The sequence below is a fragment of the Haemaphysalis longicornis genome, unplaced genomic scaffold (genome assembly GCF_048455015.1).
Source record: "Haemaphysalis longicornis isolate Haplotype H1 unplaced genomic scaffold, Haemaphysalis longicornis Haplotype H1 scaffold_5, whole genome shotgun sequence".
Classification (NCBI taxonomy): domain Eukaryota; kingdom Metazoa; phylum Arthropoda; class Arachnida; order Ixodida; family Ixodidae; genus Haemaphysalis; species Haemaphysalis longicornis.
In genome coordinates this window covers 100,870,672-100,881,715 of record NW_027526385.1, presented here as the reverse complement: position 1 = coordinate 100,881,715, position 11,044 = coordinate 100,870,672, and the positions used below count along the sequence as shown (strand labels likewise).

The following is an 11,044-nucleotide window of genomic DNA, read 5'->3' as shown; positions in this document are numbered from 1 at the left end:
TGGCCACCGCGTCGTTCGAATTGAAATGAAGCCCGAAAAGCCCGTGCCAAAGTTACTTCGAGTACTAGAACATCGGGTCATCTGCGACTACCCCAGAGTATACTATGAGTCTGCAGCCGTTGCAAGAATGCGGGACATTACAGGAATGACTGCAAGGAAGATTTCTGCGGCCGGTGCCCTACTTTCGGACCGTGCCTCATCCATGTGGTTTCTCTCCCTTGCAGGGTACGCCATTGATGAGCCCCTCCCGAGGGCATTGACGCCCTACGGCAAGGTCGTCGAAACCGAACAGCCAGCCACCGTCGAACGTCCTACGCTCCAAAATGGCCACCGCGTCGTTCGAATTGAAATGAAGCCCGAAAAGCCCGTGCCAAATTTACTTCGAGTACTAGAACATCGGGTCATCTGCGACTACCCCAGAGTATACTATGAGTCTGCAGCCGTTGCAAGAATGCGGGACATTACAGGAATGACTGCAAGGAAGATTTCTGCGGCCGGTGCCCTACTTTCGGACCGTGCCTCATCCATGTGGTTTCTCTCCCTTGCAGGGTACGCCATTGATGAGCCCCTTCCGAGGGCATTGACGCCCTACGGCAAGGTCGTCGAAACCGAACAGCCAGCCACCGTCGAACGTCCTACGCTCCAAAATGGCCACCGCGTCGTTCGAATTGAAATGAAGCCCGAAAAGCCCGTGCCAAATTTACTTCGAGTACTAGAACATCGGGTCATCTGCGACTACCCCAGAGTATACTATGAGTCTGCAGCCGTTGCAAGAATGCGGGACATTACAGGAATGACTGCAAGGAAGATTTCTGCGGCCGGTGCCCTACTTTCGGACCGTGCCTCATCCATGTGGTTCCTCTCCCTTGCAGGGTACGCCATTGATGAGCCCCTCCCGAGGGCATTGACGCCCTACGGCAGGGTCGTCGAAACCGAACAGCCAGCCACCGTCGAACGTCCTACGCTCCAAAATGGCCACCGCGTCGTTCGAATTGAAATGAAGCCCGAAAAGCCCGTGCCAAAGTTACTTCGAGTACTAGAACATCGGGTCATCTGCGACTACCCCAGAGTATACTATGAGTCTGCAGCCGTTGCAAGAATGCGGGACATTACAGGAACGACTGCAAGGAAGATTTCTGCGGCCGGTGCCCTACCTTCGGACCATGCCTCATCCATGTGGTTTCTCTCCCTTGCAGGGTACGCCATTGATGAGCACCTCCCGAGGGCATTGACGCCCTACGGCAAGGTCGTCGAAACCGAACAGCCAGCCACCGTAAGAACGTCCTACGCTCCAAAATGGCCACCGCGTCGTTCGAATTGAAATGAAGCCTGAAAAGCCCGTGCCAAAGTTACTTCGAGTACTAGAACATCGGGTCATCTGCGACTACCCCAGAGTATACTATGAGTCTCCAGCCGTTGCAAGAATGCGGGACATTACAGGAATGACTGCAAGGAAGATTTCTGCGGCCGGTGCCCTACTTTCGGACCGTGCCTCATCCATGTGGTTTCTCTCCCTTGCAGGGTACGCCATTGATGAGCCCCTCCCGAGGGCATTGACGCCCTACGGCAAGGTCGTCGAAACCGAACAGCCAGCCACCGTAAGAACGTCCTACGCTCCAAAATGGCCACCGCGTCGTTCGAATTGAAATGAAGCCCGAAAAGCCCGTGCCAAATTTACTTCGAGTACTAGAACATCGGGTCATCTGCGACTACCCCAGAGTATACTATGAGTCTGCAGCCGTTGCAAGAATGCGGGACATTACAGGAATGACTGCAAGGAAGATTTCTGCGGCCGGTGCCCTACTTTCGGACCGTGCCTCATCCATGTGGTTTTTCTCCCTTGCAGGGTACGCCATTGATGAGCCCCTCCCGAGGGCATTGACGCCCTACGGCAAGGTCGTCGAAACCGAACAGCCAGCCACCGTCGAACGTCCTACGCTCCAAAATGGCCACCGCGTCGTTCGAATTGAAATGAAGCCCGAAAAGCCCGTGCCAAAGTTACTTCGAGTACTAGAACATCGGGTCATCTGCGACTACCCCAGAGTATACTATGAGTCTGCAGCCGTTGCAAGAATGCGGGACATTACAGGAACGACTGCAAGGAAGATTTCTGCGGCCGGTGCCCTACCTTCGGACCATGCCTCATCCATGTGGTTTCTCTCCCTTGCAGGGTACGCCATTGATGAGCACCTCCCGAGGGCATTGACGCCCTACGGCAAGGTCGTCGAAACCGAACAGCCAGCCACCGTAAGAACGTCCTACGCTCCAAAATGGCCACCGCGTCGTTCGAATTGAAATGAAGCCTGAAAAGCCCGTGCCAAAGTTACTTCGAGTACTAGAACATCGGGTCATCTGCGACTACCCCAGAGTATACTATGAATATGCAGCCGTTGCAAGAATGCGAAACATTACAGGAACGACTGCAAGGAAGATTTCTGCGGCCGGTGCCCTACCTTCGGGAACACAACAGAGAGCTGCACGGCAAAATGCAGGCGTTGCCGAGGCGACTATGCCACGGCTGACTGTGTCAAGCCATGAAGCTTCGCTGAAGTTCTTGCCAGTTGCAAGCGACGGCAGCGAAGCGTCGCCATGGAAGAAGATGGCGGGAATGACGGAAACACGCCCCCTTCAAGCCCTGCGTCAGCGGGGGAGTATGCGGCGCTGAAAACGAGGCTAACTAGGACGAACCCCAGGTGAAAGCGTCATGCCCCCCAACATGACAGCCACCGAAGCACCACAGGCAACTCCCACGAAAACGGAATACACCAGCGAGAGCAGCTTGTGTGGCTACCCGCAGCCCCTTGTCATCGTGGGAGATGAGTCCTCTATGGAGACCAACCAAGAAGGGGTGCAATTCCACGACTCCAAGGCCGACGGCGGCAATAACGACGAATCCATGGACCATCGGACTGCTCCGTGTCAAGCGGCGAAGTGAAAGGTGTGCGAGCCGAACTTCGACGCAAACATCAAGCAGAAAGTATAAAAAAAGAATCATCTCAACAGCGAGCAATGATGATGACCAATAAGCTAAAGGCTCCGCTTATAAACCTTACTTTGATAAGGAACACTTAACGGTCCGGGATTTAAAGACGAAAGTAAGCAGAACGATCATCATACATTTCGCTCGCCTTCAAAATATGGACATTTTATGGTTACAAGAAACGAACTTACCAAGAGTGAAAGTAGTTTACGACCTAAAAAGAAAGTTTGACTACTATGATTTTTCAGCCTCGCGACGCGTCAGTTTTTATGGTTACAAGAAACGAACTTATCAAGAGCGGCAGAATTTTACGACCTAAAAAGAAAGCTCGGCGTACATGGGTTTTTCCGCCTCGCGACGCGTCAGTTTCGTGGCACCTTTATCTTAATCCTCGAAAAGGTCTTGCTTCATAAGCATTTCTCCCATCAAGGCCATTGCGGCAGAACACTAGCCTTAGACCTGAAGGTAAAATGCGCGAACATACGGGTAGTAAGCATCTATACACCCCCCGCAAAAGAGAGCGAGCAAAATCAGTTTTATGAAAACCTTAACGCGCACATGACACACAAGATGACAATGGTACTATAGAGGGGATTTTAACAATGTGCTCAATCCTGACCGGGACGCAAGGAGCCCGAAACGGGAACCCGAGTGATGTGGCACACGAGAGAGCTAAGGAAGCTGATTAGCAAGTACAACATGACAGACGTGTGGGTCAAACTGCTTGAGCAAACATATGGCCCCACATGGGAATGGAGTCCAACTAGCTCCCTCCCGCACAGACAGGTTTTACTGAACACCCGACATGGCGGACATAGTAAACTTTACGTCAGTTGAAAACCCTAGGCCAAACATGCCGCTGTTATCGTATCACCAGTGCCTAAAAATGAAAATGGCAATCCCTCAATGCGACGTCACAGATTTCCCCTGGTGCTTATCTAGTAGCCTGTTAATCGTCGAGAAAAAAAAAGCGGGAGATTTTCATCAAAACAAACTACCAAGAACAGAACCCCCTTTAGACGCATGGACAATTAAATAGCTCCTAAAACAGACCTTCAAGGAATGCGGACGCCGCGTCGCATGCGAGCACACCAAACACATGAACGCTGTAGCGTCGAAGACACATTTTTGAACAGCGCGCCAGAGAAAACCGCGCTTGTAGAACAAGAGATGACAATCTTAAAGCAAAAACACACAGAACTGATGCGGGAAACATCGCTTCACACAAGACTTCAAAGCATTCAAGATAAGTGCCACGAGAGGCCCCATTTTGCATATGAATACTTGAACCAGTGCCCGAAAGTGATGATCGGTAACATGACAGACAACGTCGACGCATTGACGGACTATTATTGCTATTATCGTGAATTATTTGCTCTCCCGACGGACGACATGCAAATCTGTAATTTGCGTGACATTTTGCACGATGTGCAGACTGCTGATTCAGATTGGCGCACAACATTAGAGGCACCATTTAGCACCGTCGAACTACACGATGTTGTCAACAAAGCGCACCCCGATTCATCGCCAGGTACGGACGGCCTAGCTACTATAGGCCTTTTGCAAAGTTTATTGGCCACAACTACGTGCCTTTTTCACAAGGATCCTACACAAAGCAGTGTCAGACTGAAACTGGCCCCAATCATTTACATCGAGTCTTTTAGTCCCTATTCCCAAAGACAACTCCAGAGCAGACGAATAAGTACCTCGCAACTGATCTCTCTTCTAAATGTAGACTATAAAATCATAATGCCGCTGATATCGAATAGGATACAAGCGGCACTGGAAACGATCATTGACAGATCACAGCATTGCAGCGCGCCATATCGAAATATGTATAGTCACTTAAGCGCAACTCGTCACATACTAAGCTACGTCGCAAAACGCAATGCCGCCTGGTACATAGTATCACTAGACCAGAAAAAAAGCCTACAACAAGGTGAAGCCCGAGTACCTCTTCACTACTCTCAGAGTACCAGAGTACCAAATCACGAGCACACTATCCTACACCACAAATGTAACGAGTCTGCATGGCCTACATGCTAGGAGAGCCTATTCAACTAGATACAAAGGTGCCTCGTCGCCCCCATACTTTTCATAATAACCGCCACCCGTACTTGCGGGCAGTACAACATGATACATTGTCCCGGGGCATTCCCCTACCAAGTAGCCGTTGCCTGAAAGTACTCCCATAAGCTGACGATGTGACACTACGTGCGAGACGAAGTGGATGTGAAGGAAGGCCTGAAATGCTTTCAGAGCTACGCGAGTCTTTCAGGCGCAGAATTAAACATCAAAAAATCGAACACTACGGCACTTGGACATCTCCAAATAAGCCACCAGTATTGGGTGTTCCACTCAGACAGCCTAAAAATATTGGGTGTCCCATTCAAAGAACACGGGGCAATGCAGGAGAACTGGAACACCATAAGTGAAAGCACTGAGAAAGCTATAAACCAAACACCAACAACCAACATGTCCATGCTGGAACGTGTATACGTAGTTAAAGCAGAACTTTGTGCGAAAGCATGGCACTTATCCCGCGTACATCTACCTTCATCGCAGTACATCTGTCCTTTTCGGAGCGCAGCTTCCTAATTAAAGCATGCGTTTCTTCCGCTCTTTATTACGTTGCCCGCATAGCGCGTCCACCCAGAAATGTAGCATGCGGAAGCTGGAGAGCGAGTTCTTCTCTTTCTTTTTGGGGCGGAAAAACGGAGAGGGTCGCTCGGGCTTTCATGCGGCTCCCAACTGCATTGGGGGATACAGCCTTCCATGCATGTCGACAATGTGCAGCGTCCTGGCGTTGCGTAGGTTTGTAGATTTGACGCGAAACCCGGACTACATAGGAAGCAGCTTTCTAAACTACTTCCTGGGCGCATCGCGAGGTGTGTTTTACAGTGAACGTTACATCGGCCCTTTGGCAGAAGAACCACCGCCATTCTACGCCTACGTCACGAAAACCTTTCGGGAACTGTTAGCACAGATCCCCGACTTGGAAATTGCGGAAATTGCCCCAGACAAACTTTGCGAACAACTTGCTGTGGCGGAACTCACTGCGGAGCAGAAAGCGCGCTGGAGGCAGCTGACTTCTTCGGTCCTCCCAGCGGACGTCAAAGATTTCGGGTGGGAGCGTGGTTGGGGCGTTCTGCCCACTAGAGACCGCTTGACAGCGTGGAGCGTAACACCGTCAGCGCAGTGTCCTCAATGCGGACAAAATGAAACTTTGCAACACGCACTCTTTCAGTGTTCTGTAGCAAGGACGTTTTGGACGCTGATGTCTAGGATGTTTCAAGTACGCCTAGGGGAGCGCACAAAATCTCGCGATGCCCTAGTGACTTTTCTGTTATGTGTGGGGGCCCTGGTTGCGTGTAGGCGTCGTGGTGTCGCGGCACTCCGGTCCCGGCCTCACAAGGCTATGTTGCCAATGCTGCTGCGCATGCGCACGAGTCTGTTAGAACACCTGGAACCGGAGCTCACCACGCTGGAGGAAGAGGCGTTCATCCTGCGTTGGTCGTGCCGCTCCATCAAGGTGAACAACGCACGTTTGGAAATAAGAATAGTTGAATATTAGCCTTGTAGCGATACTAAAACAAGTTAGAATATTAACCTTGTAACCAGATTACATGCGATACATAGTTATCTGCAGTGTTAACTTTAGCATGTGTGTATCTGTAACTATCTAAGACTGTTGCACTGCTACCCACATTCGCGGTGTTTCGACCCTGAAAGTACCGTTCGCGTTTGTCCGCAACTCAACTTTCCACTCGATCTATGTTGTATACCCTGCGTGGTACAAAATGTTACAACTTGTATATAGGCCAGCGGCAGCCACTTCTGGATTGTTGTTTTTGTGTGTGTTTCCCTTTTTTAATGTGTATTTGTTACCCGATGCATAGTTCCATCGAGGCATGTTATGTATCTGCTTCGATGGACAAATAAACCTCTTCACAAAATCAGGAGAATCCACAAAATTCCCTTCCGGTTTACTTGGGAAAGCCCCACTGAACGTGTCGCTCGACAAACGTTACACAGCACTGTGAACACAGGACTGTCAGTACCGAACCTGTTCATTGCCAGCCGGCAACTTGCTTTAAGAACTACATTCGACATCCTAGATAACATGCTAAGGTAACATGCCTTTTAGGGTCATGAATATTTAAAATGCCTTGCAATGAAAAAATGACCTGCCGATCAACTGCTAATCAAATAAAATTGTGGCATTAAAACAGAAGATCCCTCAGCGGCATCTTTCCCTTGGAGCAGCACTTGATCACAAACTTTGAGAAGCTGGAGAACGCTCCATGCGCCTCTCCAGCCAGCAGGAACAATGCAGGACACAAGTTGGTAGGTGGACCATTGGCATCCTGCGTTGTGAAAATACCTTTATTTAGTAGATGCTCTGCTTTGTGTACCACTGTTAGTTTCACCTTTAACAAGCAGCATGTTCTACTATTCGCACGAGCACAACAAAATGCAGCAATGCAGAACAATTGGCAGGGTTACCTCAATTCTGCTTTTCTAGGAATGAAAACAATGTAGGTAATCTGCACACAACTATACAATCAAACTATTTTCACCTACTTCACTGCTACCACCAGCTTTTGACTGCTCAAGCGCACAAGGAGGTTAGATATGTGAGCAATCTGCTAAATTTATGCCCACAAACTTAACAATCAGGCATCAGAAATCGGCAGAGACGGAGGTGTCACCTTTAAGTTGGCACTTTTTTTCGTCCAAAACACGTACATTGGAAAGAAAAACTCATAACGTAAAGTATGATTCATATATACCTTCACCTGCTATGGTTTTCAGGCAATGCTTACAACTCGCTTCAGTACTTCAGCTGGTGAAGATCTTTCAAAACTCATTGCGGGCAATTGGTTTGTGTTCAAGCTCTCCTATCTTGCCCGCGAATACTGGATTCCACCATTCCAAAATAAACGTGACGACTCAAATGCGGTGGACGCAGCATAGAATAAGAACACGCCCAATCACGAGTCGGTGGCGCATGCACGTCGGCTGCTTAAAAAAAAGGTGTAATGTATTTCTAGGTAGACTCAATGCTTGCATGTATCTTGGAGCAACAAGGGCTTTGGAAAGTGTGTTTGAGTGGTTTTCCTATGAGCTGGTCAGCTCATAGCATCCACAGTGCTTTCAGGAAAAGCCCCAGGCCTTGTAATTAGCACGTTCCAGTTAAGGATAGCGAAGCTAATAATTTACACTTTCAAATCTTTTTTTAGCAGAAGGATGTTCCTTTATTAGTGGTCCAGCAATGGCGTGCGTAAAATCGCAGCCTTCAGAACTCCAATCAGGCCTCCTTAGATGGTACGGAATGGGCAGTAACCTAATTGGGAAACTGGACTGCAAGGACTGTCAATTCACATAATAAACATGCAAAAAATGTTTCAACAAAACAAAACGACTGGTCAGGCTTTATCCAAGACCAAACTACAAAGGTACTTCCATTTTTGTGTTTACATCCAAGAAATACGGCGTCATCGTGAACATTACTAACACCAGGAAATTCGGATACATGGTGATCAACTGGTAAGCCCACATTAGTGATTTTGGGCGAAATATTGATTTTTCCAAAATCAACAATCGAGGCTGTCATTTATAGTGGCTACATATTAGGTTATGCATGACACACCAATAATTACTATGGGGGAGAGAGTACTTGTACATTCAAGTGATCCCATATTATTCAACTTTTAAAACCAATAAATAAACACATCAAATCAAACTATGATAGCCCACTGTGCTAACAAAACTGTGTCTAAAAACTTACGTTTTGTCGGGCAAACGCTGTTGACAATGCTCGTGGCTCTTTTCTAGTTGAATGGGAGGACGTGATGTGCTCCGACCGTCCTGAGGTGAAACAGGATGACACATGATTACCACACATTAAGGAATAAAAATGATTGGGTGCACGGATGTTACAACTCGGGCAACACAACATCCATCTAACATCAATGCCCGCATACTGCGGCACCTTACACATGGTGCGGTGGCTCACTGGTGGTCAGGAATTTATAGCACCCCCATACCCGCCATTGACCTCCCCCCCTCCCCCCAAAAAAAGATTCCACAGTCACGAGCATACCCCCCAATCGGGGAGGGGGTGTAGCGGGGATGTGAACATTCCTGCAACACCCCAAGGAGGATTTTGACACCCCCGAAATCGAAATTCTGCACAAACCCCTGCTGGTGGTGCACTTTCTGCGGCATCCAGAGACGACCGACCATGTGTTCACCCAGTGCAGCGCCTGTCGTGGATCCCGAATCTGCATCTCCCACTGAGCTCCAAGTATGGCGAAGACACAAATGCGAGAGAGACAGAGAGAGAAAGAGAGAGATGCATTTTTGGGCAACCGTAGGGCGTCACACGATTGGGACTAGGGGTGAGGGGTGTACTCGGCAAAGAATCCTACGGCCATAGGTCAACCCATAGCCGACTATCTCTGTATTATGCCCAGACCATCGGTGGTGCACTAAATGAAACTCTGGTGCTACTGATAATTGACTGTTACCAGACTATTAATACAATACCCTTGCCTGACCGCTCATTGCAAAATAATACAGATCATTCTCATCAAGTTCTTCTGAAGAAAAAGAAGCCTGTATAATCACTGAAGCACATTGAAGGAATGTCGAAGAGCTACAAAAACAAAATGAAAATGTTGGTAGACGACCTCGATGATTACCTAAAATATATCGCTTGACTATCCTCAATAAGTTTTTTTTTGTATACTCAATTTTGTTTCACTTCTTTCCGCCTATTTTATAGTGGGCGCAATGGTTTTATGAAGGCGTGCTATCAAGGAATAGAAAGTCTTCCTCCCTTACAAGTGAATTGCGCAGACGAGAAGCTGGAATTTCGCCCCAAAAATTACATAAACACCAGCTGCGACCAAGGTTGGCTTTGTCCCTGAAGAGGCATCTTCCCAAGTACTAAAGCTCACAGTGTGTTCTAGAATTAAAGAAAAAAATATTCACTACGCTTCTGTCAAGCTCGCACAAAGGAACGCCACAGATGCGAATTTCTTGCCGTCAGTCAATTCACATATTCTGCAATTTTTTGCATTCCAACTCTTCCCCACTACCTACATCCTGCGATTCACCCATTTCTTCGACCCTGGGCAACGTGGGTCGGGTAGCGAGCAAGCGTCTAGCCTAGCCCCGAGCAGAGCCGATCAGCGCACATGCCGGCCGCGCCAGCCAACCGGTGTAATAAAACTACTGACATTCTCCCTAACCAAACCTTCGTAAAGATACGGGTAGCCATGCATGATTGTTGCGTTTTTTCTTTTTTATTAGACGCGGTTTCCAAGCTGTTTACGTTATCGTCGCTGGAACTATCACCTGTGCGCCGTAAATCGGGAAATATCGCGAGCCTCCGCCAATTCGGACTAGTGTTTACCGAGGAATTCGCATGCCGCCTTGAGCGAGAGCTAAACACCGAGAGAAAGAAACAGCCCTACCTCATATCCACGTTCTGTCCGCAGCTGCCTCAAAACCCCGCATTTTCTTGTGACGCGTTTCACGCGACGTTGATACTCGCAGGGCGAAGTTACGATCTTGGAAGAATTACAAAGCAATTTCGAAGCACAACGCCGTGCAGTTCAGTTTGCATTTTCCACGAAGGTGGAAAATAAAGGAAACCGTCATTAAGTTCTATTTGACGCGCGCGGTTTAGGGTTCATGCTAACAGGATTGTAGGGAACGCATACCTTCATGCCTACAACAGCCTAAACATAGATCAGGCAAATAATATCTCGCAACAACGTTTTGGCAAACGAGCAGCAGTAAGCGTTCGCCTCTCTTCAGACCGCTAGCGCTCTTTAGACAGCGAAAGCTTGTTCTGATTTTGGAATTGCATAGGAAGGGGGATAGCGCGAACGCAGTCCCCCACTACCAAAAATTGCATGCCCCATCTGCCCCAGTTTGGGGTAGTGGCAGGGGTCAACAGTACCGCAGTGCAATGGCAGCGTCTCTCCCTGGGGGCACCCCCTAGTTGATCAGGGTAACCCCGGCACCAGGTAAGTATGCCTTCACAGCGGC

General features: G+C 48.7%; 1 non-coding gene across 1 annotated transcript; it reads right to left on the bottom strand.

The window, feature by feature from the left end:
• Positions 1–10,866: 10,866 nt before the first annotated feature.
• On the bottom strand, positions 10,867–11,030 carry LOC144140137 (U1 spliceosomal RNA). The gene has a single exon (XR_013316346.1). It is a non-coding gene; the product is annotated as a U1 spliceosomal RNA (small nuclear RNA).
• Between the last annotated feature and the right edge of the window lie 14 nt (positions 11,031–11,044).